Here is a 12,163-nt window from a genome sequence, read left to right as displayed (position 1 = left end):
TGCTTGAAATTTGTCTTTTTCTTTCCAATCCATCCAGCATGTTCTAATGGGCAAAAACTCTGTACCCTTAATTTCCTTGTATGAAATCAGTGATAATTAATTGCTGGCCTCACAGGTTGTAATGAAGATGAAATGAGATAACTCAGGTAAAGTTCCTAACTCAGCTTTTGGTAACTCACTGGATGTTGGTATACTTTCCCATCTAATATTATTTTTCATTTATTCATTCTTTCACAAGTATTTATTCAGTGCCTACTGTGTGTCGGGCACCGTTCTGAATTTCTTGAAATAATTATTGCCATGAAAATTTTAAGCACTGGATTGCCTATGGATTAGTTAATATTATGTGTCAATATTAATCAATATAACCAATTAATAGTTATTCATCTTAATAGTATTAAGTAATAGCATTAATTGTATGATTGATATTATATTGTGGTTCTGTAAAATGGTAGCCTTTGAGGAAGCTATGTGAAAGATATATAAAACTTTTTAAAAACAACTTTTTATGTAATTTCAAAATAAAAAGTTAAAAAATTCTAAGAAATACTAGGTCTTTTTGTTAATAGCATTCTACATATACTTTTCTCTTTGTCATTAGATGATGCTGAATGAGGGCATTGTAAATTAACCTGGATTTTATTGACCGGGTTGAGATTCAAGCAAAAGCTACCTCAAACTCGACAAGCTGAATATTGAGCTAATTCTTTTCATCTTTTACCTGCTTCCTTTTCTGTAATTCTCTAAATTAGTAACAGGAATCCCCTCTCTAGTCACTCTCAGTCATTGTGTCTTTGCCTGTGTATCTCCCAAAATATCTCTGAAACTGTTCTCTTTCCATTCCCTCCCCTACAAAATGTTTTAGATGAATTATGAAAAGAATGGAAAGAAGAGAGAAAAAATAAGGCCAATGGTGCTAGCCATACCAGCCATTCCTCTGAAGCTTATATATACTCAGTAAAATGAGTTTTCCTGCATGGTGTGAGAAAGCTGTTTTAGTACTTGTACCCATGCCTTGTATATGTATACTAGAACATATATACTGAGATAAGACTATATTATGTGCTACCCTCCCCTTCTCCCCTACTGGCCACTGTTCCATTATGCTCCTTTTAGTGGATACGTTTTGTGATTTTTTTTCTCCTTCAAAGTTGACTTTGTTCATTTTAACCAGATGTCGACTATTTTAAAAACATGGTCGAGAGAATGAGAAGACAAACTACAGACTGGGAGAAAATATTTGCAAAAGGCACATCTGATAAAGGACTATTATCCAAAATATACAAAGAATTCTTAAAACAACAATAAGGAAATGAACAGCTCAACTTAAAAATGGGCAAAAGATCCGAATATATACCTCTCCAAAGAAGATATGCAGATGGGAAGTAAACACATGAAAAGATGTTCAACATCATATATCATTAGAGAATTGTGAATTAAAACAAGAGACCATTTTACACCTATTAGAATGGCCAGAATCCTAAACACTGACAGCATCGAATGCTGGTGAGGATATGGAGCAACAGGAATTCTCGTTCATTGCCAGTGGAAATGCCAAATGGTATGACCACTTTGGAATACAGTTTAGAAGTTTTCTACAAAACTAAACATACTGTTATCATATGATCCAGCAGTCACACTCCTTGATATTTACCCAAATGTATCGAAAACTTATGTCCATACAAAAACTTGCACATGGATATTTATAGCAGCTTTATTCATAATTGTCAAAATTTGGAAGCAACCAAGATGCCCTTCAGTAGGTGAATGGATAAATAAACTGCTACATCTATAAAATGGAATATTATTCACTGCTAAAAAAATGAGCTATCAAGACATGAAAAGACATGGAGGAAACTTAAGTGCATGTTACTAAGTGAAAAAACTCCATATGAAAAGGCTGCTTACTAAATGTTTCCAACTATATGACATTCTGGAAAAGTCAAACTATAGAAACAGTAAAAAGATTAGTGGTTGCCAAGGGTGAGTGGGGAGGGAGATATGAATAGATAGAGCACAGAGGATTTTTAGGGTAGTGAAACTATTCCGTATAATACTATAGTGGTGGATACATGTCGTGATATTTTTTTTTCAAAAAACAGTCTACAACAACGGGAGTGAGCCCTGATGTAAACTATGTACTGTGGGCAATAACGATGAATCAATATAGGTTCATCAGTTGTAACAAGTGCACCATTCTGGTGCCAGCTGTTGATCGTGGGGGAGATTGTGCTTGTGTGGGGTCAGAGGGCAAATAGGAACTCTGTATTTTCTGCTCAATTTTGCTATGAACGTAAAAGTACTCTAAGAAAATAAAGTTTATTGAATTAAAAAACAAAAATGAAAAGACAAAACCCGTGGGTAAATGTAAGTTGTAGGTGGGAATTGTCATCCGCTCTGTGTTTTGCTCCTCTTCCTCCCATTTCACATTCCCATAGATGACATTTCCAACCATTTCTCCTATTTCACCTCTGGCTTCTGCTTGCTTATTTTCCTTACTTTCTCATACTATGTCAGAGGCCATGGAATGTCAGTTTCCTGAAATGATGTTTCTGCTAACATCCGATTTCCATTGAAAATACTCTTACTTTTTTGATGCCCAATAAACTTTTAACTCCCTCCCCAAATCTCTGAAAGCATAGGCTTCCTGGTTCTTACCCGTCACTGGTTTAATTCTATTTAATTGGGTCTGTCCTTTATATATTGCCATATGGCTTCAATATGTATGTTTTCAGTATCTCCTAATATGTTATCTCCTAGACCCAGAGCATTTATAAAGATGTCTCAAATGGAATTTAATTAAAAACAGATGGATCCTCTTTGAACTGCTTCCTTATCAATTAACAATACCAGCTGTCTCACTAAAGCAATCCCAGAGAAGAGGGAAACCATCTAATCTAACTCCCTCTTTTTGTAGATGAAGAAACTGGTGGTGAAAGGTGCTTATGTGACTTTCCAAATGTCACACAGCTAGACAGTGACAACACTGTGTTTTGAGTCAGAAGACCTGAGTTCTAGTCCCAGTTAGTTTCTATCAGCTTAGGCTGCTCTCCTGTTGTGTGTTTGTAGAGACCCCATTGGTAAATGCTCCCCTCACAGGGTGCTCCAGCCACCGCTGGGGCAGCAGTGCTTGCATGGAGGAAAGTTCAGTCATTTCCTGCTGGTTTCCTCGTCCTCCTTCCTCCTCTTTCACCTCTTCCTTCTTCTTCCGTCAGACAGATAAGGCTTAAATACATTTTTCGAGATCTCATATCTTTTCCTTTTAAAAAATATCTTTTCCTTTTATAAAGGAAGTCATTGCAAAGACGTAAGAGGTCATTGAATCTCACCCTGTAGTTTTACAGATGAGAAAACTGAGGCCCAGAGAGTTGAATTAACTTACCCCAAATCACACAGAAGGTGGTAAACTTGAAATTAGAACCTGACTTTGCAGTCTTCTTCTGGGCTGGCCCTCCACAGTATCCTAGCACAGCCCGATCTTACAGGTCCGCTTTATTTAGCTGGCTGTGGGTGGGAGTAGGGTTAGAAGCATCAGGGAGGGAGCACTTAGGAAAGATTTGAAAATACACCATTAATTAATTTCTTGTGAAGAGGTTCCAGTGCTTCTAAAAACATGTCCCTGGGTCAGAGATAGCACTGTTGCCCTGGACTATTCAAAAGATGAAAAGCAGAAGTTTGTGTTGGCACAGTCCTCTTCGGTCCACAAAAGAAGGAAAATATCTTTATTGTGTGTGCAAAGACTGTACAGATTGTCGATTTCATTGTGTTTTCCTAGGAATATGATACAGTGAGAACAGATTGGCCTTTACTCACACATTATTTCTCAGTTTATTTTGCTGATAAACATATTATCATTTCCAGACCAATTAACCCTTGACCTCCAGAATCCTGCCTTCACAAGACATAAACAGGGTCAAAGGTTATTTTGTTCAATGAAGCATTAAGATGGTTCTTATTCCAATTCAGCTGCTTCAAAATTTGGTATTTTTATTCTGCTTCTTATAACTATTTTCAGACGTTTCCTTTTTAAAATCAGACCTTTATAAAGAGAGGCAACAGCAATTACTTGTGAATTATAGCGTTCTTTAATAATAAATTTGAACACAGATTTTAAGCTCTTAGGCTTAAAAATAACATTTTTTAGAAACTTCTTTGTATTAATAACCCAAAATATATTTTGGACCTTAAAAAGCATTAAAAATGCTTGATTAATGTTAAACTTGAAAGCTTAATTTTTATTTCTTAACTACCTCGATTATATCTAAATCAAGTATAAAAATTCAGTCCTGTAGAGTACAGAGAGTGTTATAGGCTGAATTGTGTACCCCCAAAATTCATATGTTGGAGTTTCAACCCCCAGTACCCTAGATGGGACTGTGTGGAGATTGGGTCTTTAAAGAGGTAATTAAGTTAAAGTGAGGTCCTATGGGTGGGCCCTAATCCAATATGATTGGTGGGTGTTTTTTTTAAGAAGAGGCGTATAGAACACAACTGCACACAGAGGACATGTGAGGACTCAGTGAGAAGTGGTCGTTTACAAGTCAAGAAGAAGTCTCATCAGAAACCAGCCCTGCCAACACCTTGATCTTCTCGCTGTGAGAGAATAAATTTCTTTGTTTAAGCTGCCCAGTCTGTGATACTGCATTAGCCCTAACAAACTAATATGAAGAAAGTGCTTAGCACAAAAGGCCCTTCTTTCTCTCCCAGAAACAGTAGGACATGCGGTTTCTCATTTACCTTATAGGGCTGATAAGAGGCCCCAGTGTGATAATGTGTGTGAATTTGATCAGAAAGCTATAAATTACTGTTGAACTGTGTGACCTTGGGCAAGTTTCTTTTGTCTCTGGACATCAATCTCTTGTCCTGGAGAGTCTCTCTATACTCCTACAGAGGCTCTGCACTGCTGCTCAGTGCAACACTTCTAGCTGGGCCCCAAGGAAGCTTGGTAAAAATAGATTCCTAGGCTTGCCTATAGAGCTACTGAACCAAAATCTCTTGTGAGTGGCACACAGGAATTTTTATTTTTAACAAACTTTTCAGCAATTCTAGTGGGAAGCCAGGTTTGGGAACCACTGGTTTAGATTATGTCCAAACTTGCTGCTTGACCTAGATTTCTGTGCTTCTACGCAAAAGGTTTCGATCCCCATCCTTCAAAAAAAGACTGGAACCTGGAAGAAAATGGGCAATGGATTCTTGCCTTCATCAAACACTGGTGATGGCCCCATTTTATTGCCTGCGCATTTCCGGCCAGTCTCTGGAATTTTGAAGTTTCACAGGACAGACAGCCTGGGTCATGAGGGGAGCTAGTGGCATGCTGTTGATGGTGCACAGAGCAGACTTGGTTTGGGGTTTAAACGGAGATCAGGACTAGGTGTGATGCTGGAAGGAAGGCACTGTGAGGCCCAGGGCTGTGGTGGTGGCACATAGATTGATGGACTGAATTCTGTTCTCAGCTTTGTAATGTTCTCGTTATCTTGGCCAAGATATCGCGTTATCTCATTATCTTGGCCAAGATAGTTGGAGCCTCTGTTAACTCGCTTATGAAATTCATTTATTTTCTGCTCTACCTATCTCATGGCACTATTGGGATGATCAATTGAGATGATGATTATGCAAGAGCCTTGAAAAATAGAAATCCTTTATACTCTTCTCTGGTTCTCTAGTTAGAATATAGCATATACTAATGTTCTAGGTCTGGATGGGGCCGAGGTTATTAGTGTGGCTGAGGCAAAGCACAGGTCTTTGGAAGCTGGAAAGATGAACTGGTTAGTTTTAATTATATTTTCTGATATATATTTAAATAATATATGCAACTTTGGTTAATGCCTAGACAAGCCTTGTGATAAAAATAAAATGACTCTGAATCCGACACAAGAAAAATGGATGACTATTCTAGTTACTGGTTCAAAGGCTCCAGGCAAAAAATGTGACAGAGTTAGAATATTCATCCAGGTTTTCTGACCCTGTAGTTCAGTGTTCCTTCTCCACATCATGTGGCCTTTCTCTGAGGGTAAATGTTGTGCCACTGGCAGGGGTCTTACTCCCTAGTCATACCCTTGAAAGGGCAAGTTCCATAGAGAACCTCAGAAGAGCTACCACTTGTATTAAAATGCTTTGAACACTCACATCCTGGTGTGCCGAAGACTCATGTTGGTTTCTCTGCATACCTCAGGCATGTGTTGATATTTGCACATCTGATTTTCATAATGCTTTTTAGCCTAACAGTATTTACAGATGTTAACTAGCGAAGCCTCAGAGAGTTCCTTTGTGAGGCTGGCAAATCTAACTTCAATTTTATGAAAAGGGCAATTGAGAAATGATGAGACTTCTTCGATTCTTTTGTTAGAAGGGAGACTTAGTTCTCGAAGACTGATTACTTCAGCTCACCAACTCATCACAACTCATCACTCTCTGGCATATTATTTAGTCCTTAGTCACTTCTCAGGTGGCTTTGGATCGATCAAGGGGATCAGTCGAAGTAGTTGGTTTATCTATTTATAATATTCTTTGTGTGTGTGTGTGTGTATATACACATATGTATAGAAATAAAAAATTTATACAAACATATTTTCCCCCAATTATCCCGGTGATGTCTTTTGTTGATTATTTTTGGACCCGGATTTAATTGTGATTAACATGTTGCTTTTGGTTTTTATGTCTCTTTAGCCCTGGTTGATCAGAGCAGTCCCATCACTTGCTTTCTATTTTTATTTTTTTTTCCATGACATTGATTTTTTTAGGAGTCCAGTTCAGGTATTTTACAGAATAGCCTACATTCTGAATTTGTCTTTTCATGGTGTTTTTAACGTCTTCCTCTATTGACTGCATTTCTTATAAAATGAGAATTATGACCAAGGCTTGATTAGATTCAGGTTAAACATTTTTGCAAAAAATAAATCATAGGCAATGCTGTGTTCCTCGTTTTGCAGCACACCAGGGGACATGTGGTAGCAGGTTGTCCCCTATTAGTGAAGTTGTGCATGATCACTCGGTTAAAGGTGGTGACTGACAGATCTTGCAGTTGTGAGGTGCATTTCCACCCTTGCAAACTGAGGGGTAATACTTTAGGACCCTGCACATCTCCTTCTTTTAATAACATCTCACCAAATGGTTTTAGCATCTTTTGATAAGCCTTGTATGACTCATTGATTACTGTGGAGATTGCAAAGTGATTTCCTTCACTTCAATATTATCTGGCCTTCTATAAAGAAGAGCTTTCCTCTGAGGCCATCCTCCCTCCTCTTCTCTCTCCTTTGAGGATCACTGTGGACTCGCGCATTTATTTAATATGTTACAATAAATTACAGTCACTTTTGATGCTCAAGTTTACCCAAATTCAGACAGTGTGAGTGCCTCCGGGCTGGCTCCTGTGTCCTTCTGATCTGACCCGAATGATCTTTGAGTGCTTTCCTTGCCTTCTGGCACATCATGATGTCCCACTCACCCTTATTCTTTTTTTGCCCCAGACCTGAAATCAGCCATTTCTCAGAGAGCCCTGATTTCTTTTAATGGGGAATGGTGTTAAAAACCAAGATCTGACTTATCAGTACTGTACACTTAAAAATGATTAGGATGGTAAATGTTATGTGTATTCACCACAGTTAAAAGGAAAACCAACCAAGATTCAGGTGCTAGGTAGGTATTTTCATCGTCACTGTCATAATTTCTAGGGCCTTTCAGTAGACAGAGCTAGGAATGAATATTTTTAAAAATGAATTTATGTTGATATTTCCAAATCTAATCTAACTGTAGATTTTCTGAATGGAGAAAGAAACAAGTAAGGTTTTTCTTCACTTCTTTTATTTTATGTACATATCTCTGCTCTCTTATTCTGAAAACCTTGGTTTATAGAATAACTTATTTTAACTTATTTTTTTTATCTTGTAATATACATAAATAGTTTCATGATTACAGAATAAGCTATTTTAACTTCTTTTCTTTATCTTGTAATGTACATTAAAGAGTATCATGGTTATAATCACAATGCTGTTAATGACTTTTTATCCTCAGAACGTAGTTGTTCAGAGAGAATAGAACCATTGAAGATATATATAGTATTCATAAGTTATTCAAAATAATAAGACAATTATGTTGTTAATTTGATAAACACTTAGGTTAATATGTTTCTGTGTTCCATTTAAAGTTGTAGGGTTCCCCCCTTTTTAATTTAATTAATTTTAGCTTTTGAATATGTAAAATACAAAGTTTAAAGGTCCAAATAATATTAAAATTATGCTTAGAAAATCCTCGCTCTCATCTCTACTTCCTCATTCCACAGCCTATCTCCTGACCTCAGAGGCAGTCATCGTCATTTGTTTATGGTTTATATTTTCTTTGTTTCTTTTTGAAATAACAGTAACAACAAAAATGTGCATATATATCCCCCTTTCTTTCACAAAAGGAAGTATATTGTACTTTTCTTCACTTTTTTCTTTCATAAAAGGAAATATACTTATATACTTATATACATTTAAATTATTCTTGATTTCTTCCTTAATAAAGATCTTGGAAATGATTTCATAACCATTCATTAGAGATCTTCATTTCTTTTAAGTTGCATAAAACTGCATTGTATAGATGTACCATAGTTTATTTAACCAGTCTGCTTTAGGTGGACATTTGGATTGTTTCCAATCTTTTGCTATTAACAGATAATTTCCTAGTGAGTAAAATACATGTATATGTCATATGTATTTGTTGAGCTGTGTCTTCAGAGTAGAGTCCTAGGAGCCCCAACTTTACTTCTTCAAGCCTTTTGCCACCCTTTAGCTAATATGTTGTTTCCTCCTTCAGGCGCTTAGTGTGTCAAAATCAAAGCACAAAGTAATATGCGATATAAGGAAAAGAGTTTGGATAGTTATCAATGAACATAATTTAATTAATGAACATAGTAACTGAACAAAGAATTTTTTCATGTTAAATCCTGCATAAAAACTTACACCGTCCAGCACAATCATTTGTAGACCTCATAGTTTATACTTATAATTAAAATTATCTTAGGCTATACATAGGAATTACAGTCCAGCGCTGTTTCAAGTCATATCCTCTTTTTTGGTCTGTGTTCTCTCCCAGTGCTTGGATCTTTGCTATTCTATGTTCCTGAATTCCAAGCACATCTTAGATGCTAGACTTTATTTCTTAAAAATTTGACTCATGGTGGTTATACTTCATGCAAGCAAAGTTCTCCTGAATGGTGGACAAATTTTTACTAATCCGGGCAAATCCCGTATTGTCTAGGGCTGCCATTCAGGCATTAGTCCTGTACCTGTGTAACGCCCTGACATCTTGGTGATTAAAATCCCTCTAATAGGTATGAGCTAATAGTGTGTCCAGTTGACTCTTGAATAACGTGGGAGGTTTGAGACACCGACCTTTGTGCAGTCGAAAATCTGCATACAACTTTTGACTCTCCCAAAACTTAACTCCAGTTAGCCCTTGTTGTCTGCAGAGAGATTGGTTCCAGAACCCCCTGCGGGTACCAAGATCTGCAGATGCTCAAGTATCTTATGTAAAGTGACATAGAACAATGCATACTGTTGGCCTTCCACATTCATGGATTCCCAACTGTGGATTGAAAATACTGTTTTTGATCCAAGGTTAGTTGAATCCATGGATGCAAAATCCACAGATATGGAAGGCTGATGACTGTATATATTGAAAAAAATCTGCATATGAATGGACCCCCACAGTTCAAACCCTAGTTGTTTAAGGGTCGGCTGTAATCCCTTTACTCATATTCACATATTTCAAGAATATTCATTATCCTATCTGAGATCAAGGTTAGAAACCTCTGAACTCCTATTATGCAACTCTTGCATTTTGAAATAAACTTTAACTTCATGACACATTACTGATTCAATCTCTGAATCATATAATTCTTCTTTAATTTTTTATATCTTCCACTTCCCTTCCCCTCTAGGAACATTTGGTTTAGGGAAGAATGTGATTGATTCATCCATGGGGAACAAGTGAGTTGCTGTTTCCTTTGTGCTTCCATAGTGTTTTGTACTTATGATTTATATCTCTTTTATAGCACTTAGACATGTGGACACAAAATGATGGCAATGTAATGTGAGATTTCCTCACTAGACTGTGAGCTCTTCAAGGGTGCCTTGAGAGTAAAGTCTGTATCCTTATGCTGTCACAGTATGGGGGCATAAATGAATGAACGATAATACCTTAAACTTATTCTTCCTGGGGCATCCACACTTATACACTGAGGCACACTAACATTTCAAGATCACTCCAACAGAGAAGAGGACAATCAACAAGAATCCAGAATGCATATCTGTGAGGAGGTTGACATGGGAAAAAGCAAACTGTCATTTTGATAAATATGGGCTAAAGAAAGCGTTCTAATCCAAATCATTAAGGGAATACTATAGAACCACAAGAAATGCAAAATGTAAGCTAGCTATCTTCATCCTATCTTGTATATCTTTACAGTCTAGCTCCCGAGTGACCACAAACGAATCTTTGCTTAGGTCATCACGAATGTCCCCAGTCATTCTAGCTTTCCAGGGTCATCTTTTCCTTTACTACTCATTGGAATGATATGACCAACAAGAAATTCTTAGGCTCGTACAGGAACCAAGCATATGACTTAGGCAAATGTCTTCTGGGAAGCTATTTGGTCCATATTTCCTTTTGAAGTTATTCAGAGATGGCATATACATTCCAGGATACAGATGTCTTCTGTTTGGTGACACAGAGCTGGTGGGAGTGTCATCTCTCACCTCATATGCAGGATAGGTTTAGACTCTGTGTACACTTCCATTTGGGATGGCCAAACCCCACCCTTTGGGGAGGTTCTAGATAGCTCTGGAATATGTAGATAGATACTGAGGTTTCTTTGCAGCCTAAGATGCAAACTTCAAGAGAGCAATAGTGGAGAGGGTAAGAAAGTGACTGGCCCGACTTGTGTGGGGGCCTTAGGATTGCCATTTGGAATGAGACTTTGGAATCATATATCTGGGAGAGGCAGAAAAGAGAAGAGGGAGGGAGGTGTATTGTGGGTCAGGCCTAGGAGGTCTGTTTCTCTGGCCTTTTCTTTTCCCAAGTGCTTGGAGATTTGGAAAAACAAATGGGTCATTTATGGAGGAGATGAATATCAAAATATTAAGTAGAGAGTTCTGCAGGAGAAAGCCAATTTCCATTGGCTAGGAAGGTCAGGAAAAGCTTCCCAAGCAGAATTGGCTTTGAACTAGGTCTGTGGAAAGCAAACCTTAGAGAAGCAGAGAAGCAGAGGGCTGGCCTGAGGTGCAGACTGGGAGATGGGAGGCATACAGCACGTTACAGGGAGCACGGAGAAGGTCCAGCTGAGCTGAGGGTATCCTCAAGTAGGTGATACATGGGAGATGGGCTTGGAGAGATAGACTGAGGTGAGGTGGCAGCGTGCTTTGACTGTCCATTTTACACTAAAAGCGGGGGCAAGGTCAGATTCAGGTTTAGTGTTTTTTGACACATATACACAGTTTGGGAGTCACACTCTAAGAATAAGAATACAAAATTATGAAAACAGAATTCCCAGGGCTCCTTGCAGGGGCCTATGTAAATGACAGGCCATGAAGCTCAGGTTGCACTTGTTTTACTAGCAATGGGAAACTGTTGAGCGTTTTCGAGCAATGGGTGTTCTCTGGGCTGTCATGCTTGGCAGAAACTGTTTGGTTCAGGGCTGGATTCAGACAATTTTTTGGAGTGCCCATGTTGGTACCAGATGAGCTGGCAAGCTTGAGGTGGGCTGTATTAATTTCGTAGAGCTGCCAGGATAAATCACCACAAATTGAGTGGCTTACGACAACAGAACATTGTTCTCTTAGAGTTCAGGAGGCTAGAATTCTGAAATTAAGGTGTCTCAAGGTTGATTCCTGCTGGATGTCCTGAGGGAGAAACCAACCCATGCCTCTCCTGGCTTCTGGTGGTTGTTGGCAATCCTTGGTGTTCCTTGTCTTATAGACATATTACTCCAATCTCTGCCTCCATCTTCACTTTGCCTTCTCTGTGTCTTCTCTTCTTCTTATAAGGACATTAATCTTTGGATTTAGGGCTCACTCTAAATTCAGGATGATCTCATTTTAAGATCTGCAAAGACCTTATTTCCAAATAAAGCCATCTACCAGCAGGTTGGAACTTGCACATATCTTTTTGGGGATACACTATACAA

Source organism: Pteropus vampyrus, unplaced genomic scaffold (assembly GCF_000151845.1).
Source record: "Pteropus vampyrus isolate Shadow unplaced genomic scaffold, Pvam_2.0 Scaffold8, whole genome shotgun sequence".
NCBI classification, from domain to species: Eukaryota; Metazoa; Chordata; class Mammalia; order Chiroptera; family Pteropodidae; genus Pteropus; species Pteropus vampyrus.
The sequence above is the reverse complement of the archived record's forward strand: the minus strand, read 5'-3'. Positions refer to the sequence as shown.